The sequence below is a fragment of the Aptenodytes patagonicus genome, chromosome 3 (genome assembly GCF_965638725.1).
Source record: "Aptenodytes patagonicus chromosome 3, bAptPat1.pri.cur, whole genome shotgun sequence".
Classification (NCBI taxonomy): Eukaryota; Metazoa; Chordata; class Aves; order Sphenisciformes; family Spheniscidae; genus Aptenodytes; species Aptenodytes patagonicus.
The window spans coordinates 117,121,033-117,142,787 of NC_134951.1; positions in this window are offsets into that span (position 1 = coordinate 117,121,033).

A 21,755-nucleotide genomic window follows, 5' to 3' on the forward strand; every position below is an offset into this window, starting at 1 on the left:
TCAAAGACCTTTTTTTCCAACTCTGTATTGTGTGTCAGCTTTGCTCCGGGACAATTTTTTTCTTCTGTTTTGGGGTTGGCGCTATTCTGGTTTTAACTTGAGTTTTTTTATTTTAGGGGGGAGGAGGATAAACACATCCAAAACTATTTTTCTGCTAGTTATACAGTTTATTAAAACACATGGTATACAGCTGCTGATGCTCCGTGTGACACTTTCTTTGGACGGATGTGAAGCGTTAGACTGAGTGAAAATTACCCCAGTACCCTGCGTTCAGCTACCCGGAGAAGTACCCGTGTGGACCATCCCATACTATACCTGGACCCCAAAGCCTTTTGCAGTCACTGACAATTCTTCTTTTGCATTGATTTGTTGGGCTTCAAACTAAGCCTGGAGACTAGCAACGTACTCGTAGTCATCTTCATCTGTTCTCAGCCCGCGCTAAAGCTGAGGGCCCAGTAAATGCAGGTCTTTGGCCAGGTTGCCCTATTAAGGTGAAGTTAATTCTGTGGTTCTTCCCCTTCAACTTTTTTTCCTAGCAACTGCCATGGAGACCCCTTCCCTTTGAAGCAAGGCAGTAGTGAGTGGGCAAGTTAGAATCCCCATGCTGTATTTGCCCCAGTGGGTGGTACCTGGGTTTGGGTAGGTGAGGGACAAAGGCACAGTTTGCTGCCTCTTTATCCTTCCAGGAGGATGCACAGGGTTTCCAGCCCCGGTGCTTACAGCAGGCTCTCCAAAGCAGTGTGTCATGGCTTTAAAAACCAACCTGGGATGTGTGTTGCAGTCCTTGCCGCACTTCCCTCTGGAGATCAGGTGGTTGTGACTGCTTTGGTTCACATTCGCCCCATTTCAAACTATTCTTCCCATTAAGGAAGAACGGGAAATTTCTTTCTTGGTTGTTTTTAAGGGTGAAGTATTGCTAGACTTGGATGACAAGAAGGTCATGTATGCTAAGCCTGGACTTATGTCAAACATATATCACAGTCAAGATCTTATTTTGCCTCAGTTCATAATGCAGTAATGCCATGTGTGAGAGAAAACCTTGTCTGAGGCTAGGAAAGCCCTTATCTAGGGCTAGGAAAGCCTTTATTTAACAAGCAAAGACAAGGACTGGAAATACTGATTATTTATTTAACTTAAATGAAGAGATTTCCATCTGAACCTTTTCCCATTTGTTTTTAATCTAAAATAAGCACGGAGACTGGGGGGGGGAAAGAGGTGCAGCAGAATGGGGCACATCACCCTCAGCTGCACTCCTAGCAGTACTGCCATGGCTGTCTCATCTGAGGTACAGCACAGGAGCCCTTCAGGGTCTGGCATGCTTCGGCAGAGCTGGCTGGTCCTGTACATTCAGGTGTAGGTATCTCCCTCTGCCTCACGCTCTGCAGCAGCCAGGCCAAGGTCTCGCAGTGTTATGGGGCAGAGTCGCAGCCCTTCCACATGGTGACTCCTCTGCTAGTCAGCTGCGTAGGTGATGTGCATGGCTGGAGGTCCTTGGGAGCTACATATCGGTGGGAGGGATTAACTTGCAGCAAAAGCCCCATGCTTTGCCAGCAGAGCTCTTGTCTCACTCAGCCCATGGATGACATCCAGGCTGGGTAGCATGGGCTCCTGTTCATCCATCACCACCTTGGGAGTCTTTGGGGGCCATATAAGCCCCATCCAAGACCCCAAAGCTGAGCACCACATGTCAACAACTAATCCATTTGCTAAATAACTCAGATTTACGTGTGTTTGGGTATGGCTCATCACAAGAAAGGAGAGTGATGATTGGGGTTCAAGCTAGCACTCCCAGGACACTACCCTACCGCTGTGTGAAGGCCCTGAATGCTGCAGTGTGTGAGAGATGCAGTGAGACCTGTGAGCACATGTTCGCTTTTGCAACACGCAGGTGCCCAGTGAGCTTTAATTTGGGCAAGGTAACACATTTCGTTTAGGACTTGGCTTTCACCACGGGCTCCTGGGCTTTGCCCCTGACACACAGATCAGCCTGAAGAACCACGCAGCCAAGGAAGTGGATTGCTGTATGTAACGTGCTCTTCCATTATGTCAGCATGATTTGTGGGGAATTAGCTCTTTCTCTCAAAGTCTGAACTTTGGGGCATATGGTATTGAAACTCAGATTTTTCATTTAAAAAGAAAGGAACTAATATTTCCTAGCCACGATCTGAATTTAACTGGGAGTTCAAAAAATTAGAAAGCAAATACGGAGACTCCAAGGTCATTATACATGCCTAATAATAATAATGATAATAATAATGTCATTTTTTGAACCAATCTTGTGGTTGAGGGATCTGCCTTATGATTTTTGATGATGGTTGTACAGGCTGAATATTGACCTGAGAAGCAAAAGCCAGCTCTGGAGCTAGAAGAAACCTTCCCAGATGGGCAGTCTGAAAATGCCTTGGAAGCCTTTGCACCTAGCCTTAAAAATAGCATCCCAAACTGGGGAGTGCAGTCTTGCATGTCTCCAGGAACCCCTGAGGGACAGTAAACAGGAGCAGCGCTGTGGGAAAGACCTGCCTAGCAAGAGCACTCCTGAGAGCATTGCCTGGCTGAAAGTTGAGGATGTGCCTCTGTGCTGCACATGCTGGAGCAACCCACCATGCAACTTGGGGCTGGCACTTGGCATGGCAGTCCAGGGGGGTGAGCAGGGAACTTAAAGGAGTCTTGCGTCCTGGGGAGGTGGACCTAGGCCTCACTGCAGCCCAAAGTGGGGATAAAGCTCCCATTGATAGCTTTCATGCCTTAGTATGGGTCCAGCTTGCTGAATATCTGCAGCACGGGTATTCACCCAGGGCTGTGGGTCATCCAGGAGCTGAACAGGGACCTGCCTGTTCTTAAGGTAAGTGATGTTGGCATGGCCCACTGCAGCATCTCTGGCTGGCAGAACAGATATAATCCTCTAAAGAAAAATCTATGGCATTAAGACTAGAAAGTACCACTGACACCAGTGCTACAGTCTGAGCTTCTGCTGAGCTGAAGCTGGGTGGGACAAGTTTGCTCCTCAACATCAGGAAGGTTCTGATGAAGGAAAGATAAATTTGAAGGAAATGCTGCAGAGTTAGCATCTGACTTGGGGTTTCCTCAGCTCAGGCTTTGGGGTTGCCACATGCTGTGATGTGGCTGAAGCAGAGGAACCGCCTCAGCAGGGGCAGCTGGTGGAAGAGCAAGAAGGACCATTGGAGAAGGACCACATGGGGTGTGCTGGTGCTGTCTCACAGCTTGCAGGAGGATGCATTTGCCTCAGAGGATTCTTTTCCTGCAAGAGTATCTTCTTCTGCTCAGTCTGCAGTGGGCTGTGAGGAGCTGATACACCATTTCAGCTGCTGCCTTTCTAAACGTTGGTTCTCAAAACACTGTCCACATCACCTCGCCATACCGGACTGAGGAGGCAGCTATAAACTACCACCTATCTGAGACACTGAAGCAGACTGTTGCAGAGACAGACTTTAGGATCTATCTTTGCTTTACCTGTGCACCTGAAACAAAATTTCTTGTAGGTTTGTGGTGTGTCCTGGGCCAGCAGCCTCAGGGCAACACACCAGTGGGGCCATCCTGGCAGAGAGGGGCTTGACCCTCACAGAGCTGGAGGAGCAGAGCGGGTGACTGGGGTGACCTTGCAAAGACATGGTTTCACAAGAAGTCAGTGCACATTCACACACACACACAGAGGGAACATCAAACACTTCCAGGTTTGCATGCGTCCATGGCCTCTCTGAAGAAAGAGAGGCTCACCCTGATTTTGGATGTGCTATATATCTCACTATCTGCAGTGATACTCCTGGAAGATGCCAGCTGTGGAAATAAATTTTTCTACTGCATACCAATACCTCTTTCCGCATCAACCTGGGAGATGTGTGAAGTCCTGCCATCCTGATGGGCCCAGCTAGAAAGAGCTGAGAGAAATGTGGTTTAGGCTCTCATAAGATACCTGAGAGCAAGAGGAACAGCAAGAACCAAAGGTTAAAGTGATGCCTTGGGCTGCCTGTGACGTTGTTTGATGTTGATGAAAATGGTAGGCTGGCAAAGTCAGGAAACAGCTTTTCAAACACACATGGGGGGATTTTTAGCCTTTTTCAGCAGCAGAAGGGAGGAGGGTCTGTGTGCAAATGAAATCACAAGTCTCTGTTGCTTAAGCTGGAAACACAGCTCTGAAACTGGGCAGCCATGTGAGATTCATGTCCTTTTATTCATGGAGAACAGCCTGTGTGACCCACACTGCAACTGTGTGAAACCACACCTCCAGCTTTTGCTTTCTGAGTACCAGCTCCAAACTGCTACAGACCATGGGCTGACAAGCACACCACTGGTTCAGATGTATTAAAAAATAAGCTGTTGTGTTATCTTTCCACATATAAGTTCTGTGTCAGAGCAGGTCCCACCTGTTTTCCCCCAGCCAGAATAAATCTGGCATGAACTTCCTATTGTGTGCTCAGGCAAATTTGGCAGAAAGACCAGTATGTGCATCTGCCTTACCCAGATGACTCTGGTATTTCTGAGTGATGCCACAGTGTACAAACCTGTATGAATTGGGAAATCACAGTCAGATAGAGGAGTATCTTCATAAATTGCTATAGCAATTACTCCTGCTGTTTAGAGCCATACCATTCAAGACTGGCTATGAAATGTTGTCAGCAATTGTTGAACTAAGAAAGCACTCTGCAGATGATCATTATTCATTGTTGGCTGCTTGTTGCTGATGGTTATTCTCTGTTTGTAACCACTCCTTTGGGAAAGGAAGGGTTGTGTGACCAGGAAGGAGAGACAGAGATCCTACATCTGCTGTGAATGATGAATTGGAAGAAGTCAGGAGGAAGTACTGACAGGTAAAGATAGACCCTTGAAAGCTTACTTATCTATAGAGGGACACTAAGAAAATTGCTCTGGGTGCTTTCCTTTTCCAAAGCCGCATTTTGAAACTGAGTTAATGTACCTGTCATTCATTTCAGGTTGAACTTGCCCCTTAAACTTACCTGTTATTCAGAAGCCATTGCTCCTTTTATGCTCTCTCCAGGCTTAAAGGCAACTTTGTATTTTAATAAACATCACTTTTGGGGTAGCAGCGTGCTCTGCCCTCCTGTGGTTGGACACAGGGAGATCCTGTTTAGTTTACAGAAGAGCTCTGCCATCCCAGAGAGAGAAGAGAGAAGCCAGTTTCCCAAAGACTACAGCTGCCTCATTGCTTCCCTCCCTTTCTGAAGTGAGATCTTCATCCCATAGTGGTTCAATCAGGAGGTGTCAAAGAAGTGGCACTGATATCTTTACCAGATGACAAGCTGTAGCGATAGCTAAGATTTACTACAAGGAAAAATATCAAGCTGTAAAGTCCAGGGTTGGAAGGCTCCAACTTAATTGTATAATGTAGGATGTCATTGTGGATTAACCTCAAAAGATGCATGGGGAGTGCTGGAGACTCACTGAGAGGGAAGAAAAAAAATCCTCTTTGTGAAAGTCTCAGAGCTCAAGGGAACAGAGAGACTCTCAGCAAATAGTGTGCTGGGTCAGGGACTAATTACACATTACACCTGCCATCTGATGGGATTTCATAACCCCCTGATACCTACATTGATTCTCGGTGCCTTCATTTGGGAATCTTGCTAGCCTTGAGCATTTTTTTTTGTTCTGTCAGTCTGAAATGAATTTCTCCCATCTTCCATGCAACAAGCCACCATATGGCTAGCTTGCAAGAGCTCCCTGCTGAGGCAAGAAGAAGGCATAGCGGGGCTGCTTGGGAGCATCACTGTACACCGAGGCTGGAACAGATAGGGGGCAGACACCAGCCTGCCTGCCTGTGGCAGTGGCAACCACCTTCTCTGGGCTGGCTGCCATGCACCCATCACGGCTTGGGAAATGCCACCTGGTGAGCTGCAAAGGAAATTCACAGACAGCCAACAACCAGTGGGTCCTCCGTAATCTCCCCTTAATTTCTTCCTGCATCAGATGGCTGGCCAGAGGGTGTTTCTAACCTGAGGGACCTGTGGGCTTGGTGACTTGGTGACTTTTTAATTTAGTAATCATTTTCAATGGAACTTGACAGAGGGTGTGGACGCCTTTAATATAATTAAGTGCCTATAAACTTCACAATAAGGAGCAGTGCAACAGAAGAGATGCACTCAATCATTGCCCCCAGAGAAAGGGCACAAAGAGAGTGCACTGTGTATTAGACATCAGAGAACCCACACTCAGGCTGCTAAAAGCCCCAACCAGTGGTAGAGCTTCTGTCAGAGTGCACAACAGGCCATGATACACACAGTCTGCAGGAGAACAGGTTTCATTAGTCTCAGAGTTTGTTACACTTGCTTGTTAGCAACACAAGACCACAGGGTGAATATCTGCAGAAGGGCTGTACCTAGGAGACCTTGTTACATGCCTAGTTTCTTCAGGGCAAGATGCAGTAGCTAGTCCTGGGCTCAGACAACTTCAAATCCAAGACAAGAGGCAGAAATGGAGATGAACGAGAAGAACAGTGGCAGTTTTCTCAAGTAAACAAACCCAGCCCTTTTCAACATCCTGCACCAGCTCTGCTTTCTGTATCAGTCCAGCACAAAGGATGCTCTTTGGCAGCTGCGTGGCTTTGCTCACAGCTGCATTACCAACACGGCATGGTTCCTCCGGCAGTCTGGTCACCACAGCCCATGGTCTGACTTCTCTTGAGCAACACAGAACACTGGGTTTTGCTTCAGACATCATGGGCAGGACTAAGTGTTGCAGACACCAGGATCACAGCCATGTCAAGGGAATGAAAGCAGGAGCTGCCAACACTGTTGTGGTTTATGGTGATATGGTGAGGACAACATGTCTCATATTTATCAATCATGAGCCAGCTCTGGTGCCCCTGCTGCATTCAATGGTCAGAAGGTAGGTGCTAGTCCTTCGTGCCATCACATTTAAATTTGCTTCTTGGACATGTCCAAGTGTACTTATGACAGGCTGCTCTAGCTATTTCAGGGTAGAGCTGTCTGTGGAAGGAAGCAGAGGGGTGCGAAAGGCCTCTAGGAGACAGATTTTATGAGGTGGTAGGTAGGAGAGACTCTGTAATTTACTACATCCAAACTACGATTGCACACAACCACAATGCCATGTGCCTGGGGAGAAAAGCCACCTTCTCTTGATAACTCTACAGTGGGCTATTTTTCTGTGGTCAAACCCCTCCCTCTACAGACTTTTCTGACCAATAACAGACTGTGCTTGTGCGAAGGTAAGGCATCTGAAATGATGCACCAGATGGGTTACAGTAGCCTTCCCTTCCCAGCAGGAAGGTATTTGCATACCTCTCAGATTCAATTTGTCCTTCCAGAAAACTCAAGAGATGTTCCCCCTCTTTCAGACTCATGCCATAGAATCATAGAATCGTTTAGGTTGGAAAAGTCCTTTAAGATCATCAAGTCCAACCATTAACTTAGCATTGCCAAGTCCATGACTAAACCATGTCCCTAAGCACCACATCTACACGTCTTTTAAATACCTCCAGGGATGGGGACTCAACCACTTCCCTGGGCAGCCTGTTCCAATGCTTGACAACAATTTCGGTCAAGAAATTTTTCCTAATATCCAATCTAAACCTCCCTGGTGCAACTTGAGGCCATTTCTTCTTGTCCTGTCACTTGTTACTTGGGAGAAGAGACCGACACCCACCTCGATACAACCTCCTTTCAGGTAGTTGTAGAGAGTGATGAGGTCTCCCCTGAGCTTCCTTTTCTCCAGGCTAAACAACCCCAGTTCCCTCAACTGCTCCTCATAAGACTTGTTCTCCAAACCCTTCACCAGCTTCGTTGCCCTTCTCTGGACACGCTCCAGCACCTCAACGTCCTTCTTGTAGTGAGGGGCCCAAAACTGAACACAGTATTCGAGGTGCGGCCTCACCAGTGCCGAGTACAGGGGCACGATCCCTTCCCTAGTCCTGCTGGCCACACTGTTTCTGATTCAAGCCAGGATGCTATTGGCCTTCTTGGCCGCCTGGGCACACTGCCGGCTCATGTTCAGCCGGCTGTCGACCAACACCCCCAGGTCTTTTTCTGCTGGGCAGCTTTCCAGACACTCTTCCCCAAGCCTGTAGCGTTGCGTGGGGTTGTTGTGGCCGAAGTGCAGGACCTGGCACTTACCCTTGTTGAACCTCATACAGTTGGCCTCGGCCCATCGATCCAGCCTGTCCAGGTCCCCCTGCAGAGCCTTCTTACCCTCAAACAGAACAACACTCCCGCCCAACTTGGTGTCGTCTGCAAACTTACTGAGGGTGCACTCGATGCCCTCGTCCAGATCATTGATAAAGATATTGAACAAGACCGGCCCCAATACTGAGCCCTGAGGAACACCGCTCGTGACCGGCCGCTAACTGGATGTAACTCCATTCACCACAACTCTTTGGGTCCGGCCGTCCAGCCAGTTTTTTGCCCAATGAAGAGTACACCTGTCTAAGTCATGAGCCACCAGCTTCTCTAGGAGAATGCTGTGGGAAACGATGTCAAAGGCTTTAGTAAAGCCTTTAAAGCATTTCTTAGACAGTGCCATATATGTACGCATACATATACATACATATATACACATATACATACACATACTATACCTATCTCACATATATGTATATGTAAGATACCGAACAGAAAGACACAGAGACATCAGTTGGCTTGTTCTCCATCAAGGAGAATGCTGCAATGGATTTCAACAGAAAAAACCCAACAATACTGATCAATAATCATCTACAAAACGGACAACAGATCATGAGAGCTAGGCTTTGCTGCTTCCCTGCTATATGCTTTTGAGTCAGCTGTTTGCTGCTTTTTTCTCCCTGCCACCTTTGCCCAATGCATCTTTTGCTAGCACTGGGTGGGGGCAAGCTGATGGTCGTGCATGGAAGTGGTACTGACACATCTTTAGCAGCATGCTGCCCACTATTTTTTCAGCAGAAAGGGCCTGGCCCCTAGGAAGCCATGGCTTGATCTAGCTTGGCCATGGATTTCCTCTATGTGTTTAGATAAGCCTAAATAGAACCTGTACTGCCCTCCAGGGACTGGCAGCTCACCTGAGCTGTCTACCAACTCTCTGGAGTCATCCTGTCATCTGAAATCTCTAGGAATTAGAGATGGTGGTCTGCATACAGAACCGTAGAATAACTCAGGTTGACAGGGACTTTTGAAGGTCTCCACTCCAAACTCCTGTTCAAGGCAGGGCCAAATAGATCAGGTTGTCCAGTTGAATTTTGAATATTTCCAGGGACAGAGATCCCACACTGTTTGACCACCCCCATGGTGAAAAATGTTTTCCTTACATCTAATCAGAATTTCCCTTGATGTAAGTTGTTTCTGTTGCATCTTGTCCTTCCACTGTGCACCTCTGAGAAGAGTCTAGCTCCATCTCCTCAGCACTGTCCTATTAGGTAGCCATAGGCAGTGATAAGACCTACCCTTCACCTGCTCATCCTCTGGCTGAACAGATCAGTTTCCTCAGCCTCTCCACAAATGCCCTGTGCTTCAGTCCCCAACCAGCTTGGTGGCCTCCACTGGACTCACTCCAGTTTATTCCTCTGTCTCTTGTACTGGGGAGCCTCAGACTGGGCGGGATCTCACCAGTTCCAAGTAGAGGGTACTATAATCACTATTATCACTATAGTCACTCCCCTCACACTGCTAGCTACACTATTGTGGATACGGCCATTTGGCCTCCTGTCTTGCAGGGGCACCTGCTGACTCCTGGTTAACTCCCTCACACACTTCACAAGACTGGGTCATTATGTCCCAGAGGTGGGACTTCACATTTGCTTTCACTGACCTTCATGATGTTCATATCAATCCATTTCTCCAGCCTGTCCAGGTCCCTTTGAAAGGCAGCTCTGCCCTCCAATGTACTGCCTGCTCCCCCAACCTCTTCCACAAACCTGCTGCATGTCCCACAGAAACTACATTTTCCCTGTGCAAATCAAAGCCAAAAGACAAAAAGCACATAGGTTGACCACCATTTTTGCAGATGCTTTTCCAGAAAAAGTTGTAACTCTTCTCTTTAAATTTCCCCCAGACTGAAGGACAATTTGAGCACCCTGGGGATTGTGATTGACTCACATTTAGAACTGGGGCCACATTTCTTCATTCTGTCCTATAATTGGTTTATACATTATATTTTAAGAACACCTACTGTAGTCTTGGCATATTCATTATTCTCTACTCATTTGAGACATAACCAAGAGGCAAGACTGATCACAATAAATAAATAAATGCTCAAATGAGCCAATACGCAGGCTAACATAGATTTTCTTTCAAAAACAGATTCATGAAGCAACAGCTTGTATTATTACTAAAGTGCTTTGGTTATGAGCAACTTAACAGCCATGACAGAATAACAGCCTCATCAAGGAAGTGAGCCATCCTGGAGACCAGAAGGGACATAGGTACAACTGCTACACTGACATAAAGGAAGCAGCATGCATGCAAAAGTACTGCTGGACAGTCAGTAAGCAACCAGGTCTCAAAGGGGGTCTTTCAGAGGTCTCTAAAGCACGGATATGGTCACACAGCATTGTGCTCAACCACCTCCTTGGGCCACAAGAAGCAGTTTTGGGCGTGTCGCCAGCTGTGACTAGCAGAGTTGGATAGTTAAACAAGAAAATCTCCCATGAGAGGTTAAAATAAAATGGTCTGTAGAAAAATCTCCCCCATTCCCAATGTTTAGGTAGGGCAGGACCTTCCTGTTCCTCTTGGCCTCCATCCAACAGCTTTCTGTGTTGCAGCAAAGACTTGTTACAGTCCCTTGAGGTTGGTAGAAAATTCTCCTCTTGTCTCCCACAATGAAGGTCTGGCTCTGCACATCCCTCCCTCCTTCTCTTTAGTTGCGTCTTCATTTGGGTTGGCTGCAGGTCGTAGGCTGTTCCCCAGCTGTGCAGTGCTCTGTTGCTGTCATGGAAGGTACAAATTCCTCGGCCCATGGCACATTAAAAAGGGTATTTCCCTCCTGCTCCCAAGCCCTTTTGAGGAACAGTGGATATCATCAGCCACAGATGCTAACCTGCCAATCTGGGCGTGATGAGAAGCATCCTAGAGCCAGTGTCCTGTCACCTGGGTCACCCATAGCCAAACCCCATGGCATGTCTCTGGGACCTCACCAGTTGCTGTGTGCCCCACTCCATCCCCTGGGTGACGGTTACAACCCTTGTGTAGATTAGGGATGGGAGCAAAACTTTTATTCCAGTGCTTGGTGGTCCATCCCTGAGGAAAAATGAGTATGAACTACTGCACCATTCTCTTTCCCCACGATCTTCTGGCATGTGTGGTTAAGGCAGAAGACTACCAGCATCCCTTTGGGAAGGATGCTTCCAGGAATTTTCTGTCACTACTGTTGGTTTCTTCTCTGTGAAACACTGGAAAGCCAGAAGGGGTTGACCTGTTGGATTTCAGTCCGAAGGCTGAGAATCCCAAGTCCCAGTCCCCTGTGCCCCTGAGGAGTGGTCCCAGGGACAATGGGCTTCAGTAGCCCCAAGAAACTCCCATGCCACAGGTATGCAAGAGACAAATGTTGTTGGTAGCCAATGGCAACCCACAAAACTGAACCATTAAATAAGTAACCCAAAACATCTCATGAAGGCTGAACACTTGCTTGCATGCAAAAGGAAAAGAACTTTTAAGATAACACCTAACAGTGGCACTTCTGGAAACAGTCGGTTAAGTAGAAGCTGTAGAAAAAGCCATATCTGAAAGTAATTAGGTGACCTGAGCCTTGAGAACAATGATTGACATTGAGTCTGGTAGCAGACTGGGGTACTGCAAATTCTTGTTATACCAACTTCCCTCATTACATCAAAGCTATGGAGACCCTCTCTAACCAAGAAAGGAGACAGACATGAAAATGCAGGCAGTCCTTGGTTCAGCAAATTGGTCAATAAACTTTTACATGTTCAGGTGGAGCGATGCACATATACACATTTTTGCAAGGCTCCTTTCCATTCTGGAGTGTCAGCAAACACTGTGATAAACCACTGCCTATTATGTTATATGGACCTGTAGAGCATTGCTCCCACCCTAAATGCTACACACAAATATATCTGTTTCTCCCATTTATTCATATTTTTGTAGGATTCTGGAAAGGAGCTGAAATGAGTCTACCCATTACGACCTGTCCTCACCTTCCTTTATTATTTCATTTGATTAAGTAGTCCATTTGACCATTTCTGGAGCCTTGTCTGTGAACTCTTACCAGTAACTTTCAAGCAGCCAGTGACTTGTTGAATCATCAAATTAAAAAAAGCCCAGGCAACCTCCCTTTTCCTGCTGCCCTCCAAGAAAGGACCTGTTGGCATATTCTTGGCACACAGCAGCAATTAGAGCTGGTCACATTTTCTAATCATTTTGTTTGCTTAGAACATTTTCCATCAGAAAATGCCACTTAATCAAAAGGAAAGCTTGGCTGCAGGAAGATGTCGGTTTCAAGGACATTTTATAATTGAGAAAATAAAAAGCAAACCCCTTTCACAATGGCAGAATATTTCACACTGACCTTTTTGAGATGGAACACAGACTATTTTATTTTGAAATTATTTGTCTCTAAAATATTTGATACTGATCAAACTGCAGTCCAGCTGGCAAGAGCACATCTTGAATTTTCTTTTAATTGAAACTTTGTTTGACAGATCCAAACTGAAATTGTTAAAAATATTTTGGTTGTTTATGTTTTTTGAAGGCACTGTGAAAATGCAATATTTTGCTCTGTTTTGAGCCAGAAACAGATGTTCAGCTTGTAGTATTACCTGTCACATAGGAAGTCCCATTTCTAGATCTTTTATACGTCATTGGTCTGTAGATAAATTCTCCCTGGCCCCGTGAAGAATAGTTGTACTAAGCTCTCTGCACTGAGTAATCTATCCTTGGATTCACATAATCCTCTTTTTCTGCAGTGAAGATCATGATCCTGGAGCTGAATGGTTAGACACTGTAGCAGACGGATGCACAGATACCCTCCTGATATAGTCAGGCAGAAAGAGGACAGGTAAAACATGTTGAACCAACACAGACACGGTTGCACCAAGAAGAAAGCAGCAAATGTCCTGAATCATCTATGTCAGATCCTGCGTGTGCTGTGTGCCCCTGTTCAGGAGGGTCACGGAGCTGGGTTTCTGCTATGGCCAGCTGCAAAGGCAGACCTGGCTGCTTTTACCTTCCCTGTGCCACCGTGGCACAGACCGCAGGACGGTCCCCTAACACCTTGTGTTGTGCATTAAACTGTGGAAGGGAAGCAAAGACAGCACAGCTGGCAGTGGGGCCAAGCCACATTGCCCAGGCTCAGCCTGCACCTGGTGGAGAGACAGGCAGGGACTAGGGAGGGAAAGAAAGAGCAACAAGATGAGCTTCTCGGTCAGTGGAAGATGTAAAGGGGGAATCAGGCTACTTCCAACCCAAAACACATCTTGAGGTATCATCAGCTGACCCATTCAGCAACAGTGTGAGGGAAGCACTGAGAAGGCTCCCCCTGCCACGATTTGGCCTCTGCTACCTATGTCTCCAGGAGTATTTACTTCTGCCTGGGAAAGACTCCCCAGTGTGTGCAATGGCAGAGCCTCTTTGCTTGCTATCATATGGCTTCCACAAATTTCCCCTACCCTAAAGACTCCCCAAGTTTGAAGTGGAGGACCTAGCCCTGCCAGCAGGGGCCTGAGAGCGATCTGTATGGGGAAAAGGCCCTAAGCTGAATCTTTTGGTTATGTCCTTCTCCTCATCTACTCTTCTCATTCCCTGGTATCCCCTCACAGAGGCTGCTCCCACACATCTGGAGCAAAAACAAAAGCTCAGAGAAACCAAACCTCAGTGCTGGTTGATGGGGCTTGTGCTGGACAGAGCTGGGGCCTCATAGCACCGAGAACACAGCGGGGCAGCTCCACAGTGGTGTTCTCAGAAGAGAAGCTGCAGGCACCAAGGCACACACTCCCTGTGTGCAGCCCAGGCTGCCCAAGCCGCTGGCTCCCATCCAGTCCTGACACCAATCTTCTTCTGAAGGTTAGACACGATGTCTTCAGCTGATGTGGCTCTGCAAGGTCAACAGGCAGCAGCATTTTTCCTGCCTTTGGGATCTCGCCAGACCCTGAACTCCAAACACTTGCAAATATTTGCTAAGCTCTCATGTTGCTCAGGAGCTAGTTCAGCACTCTTAGAGCTGAGATGAAGATTATGTCTGTATCTCTGGGGCCTGTACTGCAGCAGAACACTGAACTTCTGTTGGACTCATTCATGGAAAGGGATTTCTGACAACCAGCTTCAGCCCAGGAGGGCTAGTCTCTGCTGACTCCTGCAGTAGCTAATAGAGAGAAAACAGTGCCTCCTGAGGGCAATTCAGAGCAAGAGATTAATGCTCTGAGTTACGTGTTGGAGGGCTGTGATTCTCTGCTGGCTAGAGAGGAAGCCTTGGGAGACATACTCTAGTGTGCTCAAGTTGGGCTCGGTGCATCTGCAGCACCATCAAGATTATTACTTACTTTCATTTCCTATGACCTGTGTTGTAGTCCTTCCTGAGTCCCATGCCCAGGTGCGTTTTCAGACTGCTCTTCCCACCACATATGCCTGGGCCTTCCTATTCCAGCCATTTCTGCAGCTCAAAGTTGCCTCTGCAGCACTGCAGTTACCTGGAGATTAGTGGGAGGTTAGGAACCCATTCCCAAATTCCCATGCCAAGGTCCTGCTGGCATGCTGAGGAAGGCACTGAAGTGCCATCATCACTTGTCATCATCAAGGGCTTGTCAGCTGGGAGGCAGCTTAGGAAGGTCCCTTTGGCTGAAGGTACTCTGTGCATGCTGCTGTACTGGCCCTTCATTTAATTCGGCACCAAAGCATAGTGAGAGGCATGAGCATTTGGGAGGGACTCAGGGCAAGGTGTCATAAGTCAAAGTGGAGTATCTTCCAAGAACTGAGCTGCAGGGTGATGACTATTGCCTAAATGATCTTTTAAGATTGCATTCTTGTTTTCTTTGCCAGGGGAGTTCTCTTGAAATTAATTTCCAGCTATTTTCATTTCTTCCCTTATCCATCAGCACAAATTAGCTTTTCTTCATTTTTTCCTGGCTTTCCTCACCACACACATTGTTGGCCAGCTTATTCATCTGGAATCTGCCATTTACTAACTGATCTGATTAGAGTTAATTACTAATTATTTGTATTACTACAACCCTAATGTTATACGCACCATGGGAATATAATTTAATTACAGCATAATATCAATCAGATGCATAAATTAAAATGTTCACATTTTAACATGAGCACATTTTCTATTTTCAGTTGTATGAGCTGCCAAGCTTGGAGGAGAAAAAAGCTGTTGCTCCAGGCTGTTGCACAGTGAAAGATGGGTAGTCCTCCCAAATCAGGTGGAGGAACGGGGCTCACAGTTCCCAGGTGTGGTTACCTTTAAGAAGGTAACCTTCCTTATTTCTGGAAGGATTTTTAACAAGAAAAGCTGTGATTGTACACCATTTAAGTTCTACAGTGTCTACCAGCAAATAATTTAACTACATGGTCTATGAAGAACCACCTCTTTGTGTTCACTCTGACCTAGAGTCAGACAGCTGGGTCTTTTGCTGGAAGCAGAAATGCAAGCCAGTCCCTTTATGGCCTCTCCTTGCCATTCATCATTCTTCATATCCCTGGCATGTCTTCCCTCAGCCATTTTTTTCCCAGCTGAAGAGGTCTAGGCCAGTTAGCTTATTCTTTATGCACAAGCTGGTCTGTAGTTTCGTTTCCATTTCTGAGCCGTTTCCAGAGAGGGGAGCAGCATTGCAGGCACTATGTAAGATAGTGGACTCACCACCGACTCATACATTACACAAAAGACAACGAGCCTCAAGACAGCCCAATTTTCCCTGGTGCTTCTAAGCTGGCATGCATCAGCTGGGGGAAGAGAAAACCTGCAGGCTTGCGGGGGGAGTGTGTCTTCTCAATATATATAAAAACCTGCTGGGAGGGGATGAAAATGAGGGACCCAGGTTCCTCTCAAGCGTGCACTGATAGACCAAAGGTAACAGGCACAAAATATAAGACGTCATATTTCAGCTGCACATGAGAAAAAAAATTTTACGGTCGGGAGGGTCAAACGCTGTCACATATTGCCCAGGGACCTTGTGGAGTCTCTGTCCTTGGAGATATTCAACACCCAAGGGGACACGGTCCCGGGCAACCTGCTCTAGGCGAGCCTGCTTGAGCAGAGGGCTTGGACCAGATGACCTCCACAGGTCCCTTCCAACCTCCACCCTCCTGCGTGACTCTCTGCTTTGCTTTCACTCCTAAGGCACCTGAACTCAGGCCTGATGCCCGCTGGCAAGGATGCTGGGACAAGGGACGATCCCAAACTCCTCCCCGAGGATTCAGCACAAAACAACAGCTCCCCACTCCAGAATATCCTATGGCAGACGCAGTCAGAAGAGAGAAAAGATCCTTTTATTGTGGCCAGCAACGGTGGGGGCCCAGGAGTCACAGCGGTTCAGCCGCTCAAAAGGAATCAGCACCTGCAACGACAGAGTCGGAAAGCTCGCGTAAATCCATCAAGGCAGGGAGAGGCAGGATTTTGTTCCCCTTTCTTTGGGGAACACCGTTTACGAGGAGTTGTTTATGGCCCAGAGGAGAGAGCTGGTGCTGGCATTGACTACGGGGTGGCTCGGGCGCCTTATCCCCATGGGTGATGCCCTTAGAGACCTGCGCGCGTGCAGAGATGCACAGTGCCCCTGTGCCACGCAGCAGGGCTCCGTGGGGAGCCCCTGCGGAGCTGCCGGGGAGCTGTTTCCAAACCCTGCGCAGCACCGGCCCTCGCCGTCCCTTGCCAGCGCGTTGGACTGACTTGGAGCAGTCTTCAGAGCCGGGAAAGATGGGCAGCAGAGCCTGGTACACACCTGGCCTTCCTGACCTTCTGCACCTTCCTGCTTTTTTTCAGGCCCCGTCTTTCTCTCTCTCTCTTCCTTCTTTTCTTTTCTGGCTGGCAATCCCTCTCCTCTGCCCAGGCCTCTGTGCTCTTTCTTTTCTTGCGTCCGTTTTCCGTTTCCTGGGGGGAGCCTGCAAACCTTTCCGTCCCACAGTGCGGTTAGATAGGTAAAGCCAGGACCCACGGGAAGCAGTTCTTGACTGAACCAAAGCTGACTCACGTTACCTTCTTTCCTCCGAAAGGCTCTGTAGTTCTCGTGCGCATCCCAGGGAGGCTGCCGTGGTCTCTGGGGTGCTTGGAGGCAAAGCAACGGGTGCCTAAGAGAGAAATGTTGGCGTTAGCAGGTGGCAAGGGACGCCCTGGAGGAGGAAGCGACTGGTTGCCAAACTGCTACCTTAGCTCTCCAGAGAAGATCCCTTTGGATCTTTCTTCCAAGGGCCTCACTTTGGAACACAGTGTTCACACGGCTGTGTGACACTCGGTTCATTTGGGGGGGGCCATGCAGCAGGGAGCCTGCGGAGATCCCTTTGGTGCAATCCCACCTTCTGCGGCGGGAGGCTTTGCTTTTGAAAAGGGATTTTGTAGGTACTTCCCTTGATGAAGCACGTGCCTAAGGCATTTGAGAAACAGCCTGTCCAGTTTTCCTTGCAATGGATCCTTCCGGGGTGGGGGGTGGGGGGGGTAAAAAGAGCCCACACAAATCCACAAGAGCTCGAATGCCAGGAAGAGGCACAGCAGCTACGTGGGCTCACGAGGAACTACCCTCCTCCACGAGGCATGTTGTCCCAGTGTTTGTGGAGCTGCCATACCTCTGCCCTTTGCGATCCCGCCACCGTGTCGGCCCCTGCTGCTTTCTGGAGGAGGAGCAGAGAGGGTGGTGCGTCCAGGAGGGCTTTTGCCTGGTGCTCCACCTCTGCTCCGCCTGCAGGGCCACGTTGCTCTTCCAAAGGCAGCTCTGGAAAGCAAAAGCACGTGCAGCCAAGTGACTTCTTGGAAGCGGACAACAGCTAAAGCAAAGCCCACCCGAAGCCCTGCGCCAGCATTCTGCTCAGGCTGTGACAACCCTCAGTCCCTCCTCCTCATACCTGCGGATCTGTCCACGGGCGCTGGCCGCTCCGCAGCCGAGGGACTGGAAAGGCCAGCCATCTCCTCCCCAAAGATTTCACAGTGGTTCTCCATCAGAAACTCCACCAGCACCTTCACCTGCACACATCACGTCCTTGGTTTCAGCGCAGGTGGCTGAAAAGGTGTCAAGCAGCCTTTCCCACTGCTGACCCTTCCCTCTGCGCAGAAGGCTGTGGCTGTGGGGCTGCTCTTCCAGGCAGCCCACCCCACCCCAGCAGCATTTGCTCAAGAGAGGAGGCAGCCAGGGACCTCTGAACAGCCACGCTCTGAGGGGCCGGGAAGGCTGCAGCCGGCTGCTCACTAGAGCGTACCTTCTCAGCCACCTCCAGCATGGCCTCCAGAGGGAGCAGGTCCTCGTTGGCCGGGCTCAGCAGGTTAGGCCCCACGCAGATGGCCAGGTTGCTGCAGCTCATCCTGCTGGCGGACGCGTTGTGGCCGATGTGCTGGAGGAGGGACAGCAGCCGCTTCAGCAGGAGGAGGTTGGCTGCAGGCAACTTCTCGGCCACCCTGAGGGAACAGGAGCACAAGGTTCATAAAGCAGCTGCTGCCCACAGCCGTCCCCAGGCTTACCCAGGAGGGCAGGTGGGAGCCAGCGGCTGTGTTGCGCAGCTTTCCAGGTGCCCTCAGCCAGCGGTCAGGGCTCCTGCTCAACAGGCAGGCTGCTGCCCACACTCACGCTTTCAGCTCTTCAATCTTCTCCTCCTTGCTGGTCTTCTGCATCGCTGCCATCCAGTCCTCGTAGAGGTCTGTCACAAGGAGCTTGGCGGGGATGCTTCGGAGGAAGTCCTGCAACGCCAAGGCCTCCAGGTGAGCCTCGGAACACTCCAGCCCAGCCGGCAGCTCTTCCAGCTGCAGGTCAGAAGCGCTCACCTTCAAGATGACGGCCAGCAGGAGCGCAGGCTGGCTTCCCAGGTCGACGTCCATGCCGCTGTTGAGGGCCTCCTTCAGCTCCCGGAGCGATGTCCCGCTGGCAGCTCTGCGGAATATCCCCTCCGTCGTTGGTCCTTGCTGGTGCAGGATATCCAGCAGCTCCTGCAGGAGACACAGGAGACAGTTGCTTGGCTGAAGAGCTGCCTTCTGACAGCGGTGGCCAGGGCCAACGCTCTGCCCAAGAACCAGCTGCTGTCCCCCGCCAAGGGGCCGGCACTAGAACCGTGAGCCAGGGGTGAAGAGCCCAATCCCCCATCCCCGCAGCCCCTGGGGACGCTGCCTCTGGAGCAGCCGGAGGGCTGGGGACCCCCTGTCCAGGCTGGCTTACCTCGATGGGCTGGGGCAGCGTGCCGTCCTCCCCGCAGAGGGCTGCCAGGGGCTGGCCAAAGAGCGCCCTGCTGCAGCCGGAGCCCGCCTGCCCTGGCGCCTGGGCAGCGGCCGGGCCCCGCCGCAGAGCAAAGGGCCAGGGCAGCCCCCTCCTCCTCCTCCTCCTCCTGCTGCTGCTCCCTCCTGCTGCAAAGGAAAACAGAGCAAGAGCCTGTCAATGGAGACCGCCAGCCCAGCGCTCCCGGAGCCTGCCCTGCCCTGCCCTGCCCTGGCCTGGCCTGCCCTGCCCTGCCTGCAGCGCGGTGCTGAGCAGTGCGGCGGGACGGGCAGGGAGCCAGCAGCTGCGGCTCAGCGGCTCGGGCTCGGAGGCTCCTGAGAGCCGGCGTGCCACCGGGACAGCCTGGCCCAGCCCTCGCCCTGCCCTCCTCCAAGCCGTGAGCAGCAGCAGAGGCTCCGTGTCCCCGCAGAACCACGTCCAGCGGCCGCTGCCCAGCGGGTGTCCTTGCTTCTCCAGGGGACGTCCTCCCTTGCGGTGCCACACCTGCATGGCGACACTCAAGGGACAAGTGAGCACAGCTCAACCGGTTGCAGGACGTTGCCTTTCTCTCCAAAACTCACCTGGTGAGCGGCAAAGTCCCCCTCCGTTGCTAGATGGGGCCGTCGCAGGCCCTGGCTTGGGACCATCCTGCAAGAACCAGGCTGCATTTAGAGAGCAGCCCCGCCGCACAAAGGGCCACCGGCGAGCTGCCACACAGCACCAGCAGCCTGAGCGCGGCAGAGCTGGGAGCCTCTGCCCTCGCGGGCTCTCTGCCCCGCGGGGCAGGTTTCCTCCCAGCGCTGCCAGCGAGGACGTGCCGGCATTCCTGCTGGCTCCCCAACCCTCTCCGCTCCCCGAGTGGCACCGCGGGACCCTCCCTCCCTCCCTCCTGCACAAGCTCACCCCACTCGCTGCACCTCCCTGGCACCCCGGCACAGCCAGAGGCAGGTGAAAGGCAGCCATTCTCACCTCTGCCTGGCCCTCCATCAGCCTCTCCAGGCTCCGGGCGCTGAATGTCCTCCACTGGGCAAGAGGGAAGGAGTGGAAGAAGGTGAGCAGCCGTGCCTCTGCTGCTCGGCTGGAGGAGCAGTGCTGGGGGACAGAGCCCAGGCCAGAGAGACACTCACGGCATGGCGGCGGCTCAACTCCTTCTCCAGTGGCTTGATCGATGGGAGACGGGTCACGCGGGCTGTCTTTGCTCCTTCTGGTGTCCTGTACAGCGGGAAGGGACAGGGAGAGAGCTGGGTGAGCCCCAGGCTGCCTCTTCGCTCCTCTCAGGCAGCTCTGCCTGAGAGCTGCCCGCAGGCACAGGGCCACCTCTCCCCACACTGGGGAGCTGTCATCCCCCATCCGGCTGTGCCTGGAGCATCCCCCCGGCTTACCCCAGCAGTGTGCCCACCCACAGCTCCTTCAGCGCCCGGGAGCTGCAGAAAGAGAAGAGAAAGAGCGTCAGGCCCCGCTGCCCCGCAGCCCATGGGCAGAGGCGGGCGCCTGCACAGCCCTGCCCCGTGGGGAAGGACACAGGGGCAGGACGAAGCCCCCTGGGGCAGGACAGAGGCGCTGCCCAAGCCCTGGCTCCCTCTGCCCTGCCAGAGCAGCTGCTTTTGCCCTTCCCTTCTGGGGACCACAAGGTGACCAGGGCATGCCGGACGTGGAAATGGCCCTGTCCCTCCCTGCCGGCGTGCTGCCCGCTCCCTGCCCAGGCTCTGCACGCAGGGCGGAGGCCATTCACAGCCTGGCCTGGGCAGGCTTGGGAACCTCTCCTGCCCTGCCGTGGGACGTGGCACCACGACTCACCCGAAAGTGGCAACACAGGAGCCGGTGGGCCAGGTGAGGATGATGGAGGTCCTGCCCTCATCGCAGCCTTCCTCCTCCTCCTCCTCCTCCTCTTCTTCGTCCCCCGCTGCCTCCTTCCCGCCGCTCAGCACCCACAGCTGATCCAGGGCCAGGCGGAGCTGTGGGCGCACGGTGGTGCCGCCACGTCTGCAGAGAGGAGAGGCAGGCAGAGAGCTGGAGGTGGCCTCCTTGGTGTCCCCCCGGGCAGAGCCCTGTCCCCCACCTGCCCTTGGGACGGACACAGGGGCATCCAGCACCAAGGTGCCGGGGCCTGGGGCTGGTGCCAGGCTGTCCCTGCCCTGGGCCCAGGGCCAGGGCTGGGGGAAAGGCAGCTGGGCTCTGGGGGTCTTACTGCAACTTGGCGATGACCAGCTCCTCCTGGAGGAGGAGAAGGCGCCTCTCGCTCCTCTTGCGGCCCCGGCTCAGCCGCACGTCCGTGCTCAGCACCGCCTCGGCATCGGTGAGAGCCTCCCTGCAGAGCAGAGAGCGGCGGGAATGAGGAAGGCAACTGCTGCGGCACCCGGCCCAGCCCGCCTCTCCCCGACCCCCAGGGAGAGCCCACCTGGAGCCGCAGCAGCAGTTGGCCTGGCCCATCCTGCCCGGGACAGGAGGACCCTCGCCGTGCACC